The sequence below is a fragment of the Petaurus breviceps genome, unplaced genomic scaffold (genome assembly GCF_028583685.1).
Source record: "Petaurus breviceps papuanus isolate PSGF00001 unplaced genomic scaffold, PetGlider_PUasm1.0 77, whole genome shotgun sequence".
NCBI classification, from domain to species: Eukaryota; Metazoa; Chordata; class Mammalia; order Diprotodontia; family Petauridae; genus Petaurus; species Petaurus breviceps.
This window is the reverse complement of record NW_027186492.1, coordinates 16,075,979-16,080,025: the sequence shown is the minus strand read 5'-3', so window position 1 is coordinate 16,080,025 and position 4,047 is coordinate 16,075,979.

Genomic DNA, 4,047 nt, shown 5'->3' with positions numbered 1-4,047 from the left:
TAATTTGGGGAGGGTGGGGTAGACTATAAGCTTACTGAAATGAGCCATAATTTCCCATATCATTTGAGCATCCCCAGGAAATAGGTAATAAGACATTTTCCAACATAAATAAATAAGGAATGTAAGAAACTTCTTGGTATTTCATAGAAAATTCATAGCAGGTCACACCTCACTGAGGGCTTCAAACCAAAAATGAAGGCTGAATGACCACTTGTTAGGTATAATGTAGACTTCAGAAATCATGCAGTGTTATCCATGTCTAAGTTTCTTCCAACTATATAGATTCTATGATTTTGTGAATTCAGCCTAGAATATGTATGTCTTGAACTCTTTGGATGAAAAGTTCTTAGAGCAGTGGTTCTTAAAGTGAGATGAAGTCACAATAATACTAAGATGCTATTTGTTAAAATATTCCCCCTTTTTGCAACTACATATCTGTGGGAGGCTAGATTTACTTCAACTAAAGCAACATATTGCAACAAATTGAGTACAGAAGGAGATTTAAGAATTTTATTGTGTTCTATTAAGGCAGACATTAAAGACATTTGCAAAATTATGTGAAACAATGTTGCTTTCTCATTATTGTTTGTTTTAAAAGATTTAATAATTTCTTATAAAATGTTGTTTATGTTGACATACAATAGGGTTTATTGTTGCTATTTTAAAATGAATTAATGTATTTTTAAATCATTAGCCCTAATTTTTAAATGCTAAAATATATTAACCACATATTCAAAAGCTCTTTGGGGTTCTCAATTTTCAAAAGATGAAGAGGTCATGAAGCTAAAAAATTTGAGTGCCACTGGGCTAGCATATGTGTCAAATACATTCTAGAATCCCTTTCCCAAAACTGATATACAGGATGTCCCCAAAAGAGTTAGTGCTGCTTTTAGCTATTGAAATTTCAGCACCAAGCTTAAGAGAATGAATGAGGAAAGATGGATCTGGTTCAGTTTTAGAGACATCAAGAAGCTGCATTACTCAGTGGAAATGATACCAAATATGGGGTGAGAGGACTTTGATTTGAATCTCACCTTTACTATTTACTACTAGTGTAATCCTGGGTGTCAGTTTCCTCATAAAATCATGGTTTCTACTTCTGCCAAGATAAAGCTTGGAAAATCTAAATTTTCATCACTTCTTGGGTACTCGGGATAATTCATTTGCTGGTAAAAAAGGAAACCAGTAATCATTTGGAACTTTAGAATATTTATTTACAAACAAAACAAACAAACAAAAATACGATAGTCAAGGACATAGGTGGGACTTAGATCCCAGTACAACAAGGAGAAACAAACTCCTAATATTAGTGTGGAAATCTCCAAAATACGAGTAGAACTTATTTCATCTGTGCAGTCTCTATCCCTTCTCAGTGCCTCTCACTTTGGACGACCTCATAATGTTGTCCCATTTCCTCTTCTTCCTTGTGGAATGTGCTTTTCTGCACAGTCCAACAGAGTTTCTATGACTGCTGGCCTTTGTCCAGGAAGCGTCAGGTACTATCTCCAATGACCAGTCCTTCTAGTATTGTCCATGCTGTGCTTCGGCATTAAAATTGGTTTTAGCTAACTTAATATCATTGATTTAAAGCTTGAAGAGCCCTTAGAGGTAATCAGTGTAGCTTCTTCATTCTGCAGTTTTGGAAACTGAGGGTTAGTGAGGGTAAATAATTTTTCCAGGATCACATAGCTACTAAGCTTCTGAAGCAGAACTCAAGACTAGATTCAGTCCTTGAACTCAGGACTTCCTGAGTCTAGGTCCAATACTTTATCCTCCATGCCATGGATTGTCCTTGCTTTTCTCAAGTAAATGCCAGCACTTTAGCCACAGAGCTTCATGGGAAAGAATTCTAGCTATTAGACATGCCTCACTACATATACAGCAGAACAAAACCAAGCTTTCTTTTATGATGTAAGCTTCAAAACAGCATGTATATTGTATTTGTGTTAGAATGCAAGCATCTTGAGGACAAAGTCTATGTTATTTCTGTCTTCATATCCCTATCATGATGTGTTGAATGTTTTCTACATCTTAACATATGTCTTATTGAGTTGAATTAAAAAAAAACAACAAAAAATTTCTAAGTGTTGAAATCATTTTATTACAAGAAGGATAATGTATAGATCTATACTATAGAAACATATTTTCCAAACTCCAATACAAAGATATAAAGTAATTCTAAGGAGCTATTCTACTGACAAAAAGTCAGATAGGAATCAAGACATCTATGTTGTAGTTGAAATTCCTCTAATGTGGAGAATGAGGGAATTATTTAACCTCTCTGTTATTTGGTTTCCTCCTTTGTAAAGGAGAAATAAAAATACTTGGTCCTTCTTATTTTATTCAAGGTTTGCTAGGACAAATGACATATTTTGTAACAGGTTTCATGAAAACATAATATAAGCAGAAATGAAAGAGTGAAAGAGAGGAAATACAGTGTACATAAATGACGCAGGTATAGAGTGATAGCATGTCTGTCTATCTGCAGTATATAATGATAATAGTCACTGTTCACATTTGGAATGTGGAGGGTTAACCAATGAGGACGTAGTGCTTAGAGCCGACTCGATTTCCTCCTTTACCATGTGCTACGAAGAGAATGCTCAGATGCTCTTTGCTGCTGTTCAGTTGTGTCCAACTCTTCATGACCCGACTTTTGGGTTTTCTTGGCAAAGATACTGGGATGGTTTCTCATTTCCTTCTCCAGCATACCTGACAGATGAGGAAACTGAGGTAAACAGGTTAAACGGCTTTCCCAGGGTCATACAGCTACTAAGTAGCTGAGGCCAGATTTGAACACATGAAGATGAATCTTCCTGGTTCCAAGCCCAGTGCTCTAGCCACTGTGCCACCCAACTGTCCTACTTACTGCCAGTCTGACACATGGAACTTCAGAAACTGTTTTCTGCCATGATGTTTTAGTATTAACACTATGTGATAGTGAAAAACTGTTTAATTGGGGTGGCTAGGTGGCACAGTGAATAGGGTGCCAGCCCTGGAGTCAGGAGGACCTAAATTCAAATCTGGCCCCAGACACTTAACACACGGACAAAAAAGAACTAGCCATGTGACATTGGGCAAGTCACTTAACCCTGATTGCCTTACCTTCCCCCCTCCAAAAAGGCAAAAAAAAAATGTTTAATTGGCTTCAGAGACAAAAATAATGACCCAAGAGAGGCTGAACCAGAACCAGTGTGAATGTTAAAGATTCAAGAAGATAAATTATCACTCTCTTCCCTGGAAGCTTCCAAGTAAGGGGGATTGCTTTGAACTGGGGTTGGGAAATTGGACATTTCCCTCCACCCAGGCTATAGAGTCTTTGTTTCCTTTCTATATATTTTCCAGATAATAGGTGAACACTTATTCCAAAAGAGGAATGATAAGACAACTGAGGAGTTTGGAGGATACTGATATCCAGTAGAGGTTGAATCAGCAGTCAGAACTAAATGGTAGCTGAGGTCTACTGGAAGCATCTGCAGCAGGGACTGAGGTCTCTGAAGATAATTCAAAAGGGAACTACAGCCAACAGAGGTAAGATGTGCAGTGGAGACATCACGCCCTAAGAGGAGGCAGCCAAGTTAATCAAGAGAACAGTTTGCTCATTGATGCCAACATCAGAAATGAACTTGATGTAGACTATGCAAAAAGAGGAAATGGCTCTCAGGGCAAGAAACTGCAAGGTACTCTGTCAGAAATGTTTATAGCACACATGTCTCACTACACTTGTACTTCAGATTTGATCCCATACTCCCCAGGAACCTTATGTGTAAGGGCTTTGTGCTTCCAGGTTGGTATATAGTTTTTTAACTAATGTCCTTGATATGCTTTCTCAATAAAAATGCTCTTCTAAAAGCTAATTGATATTGACTGGTTGATTCTGAGGGGGAATACCAAGTGGGGCTTAATAGCTTCTAGCAGAACTAGAAGTCACAGCTCTTCACAGTTACTTTTAGAACCCTGAGGAGAGAAATAGTATTCTCTCCTCTCCTCTCCTCTCCTCTCCTCTTAAATACTGCTCCTTATATCTAATTTGGTTCTTATAACCCT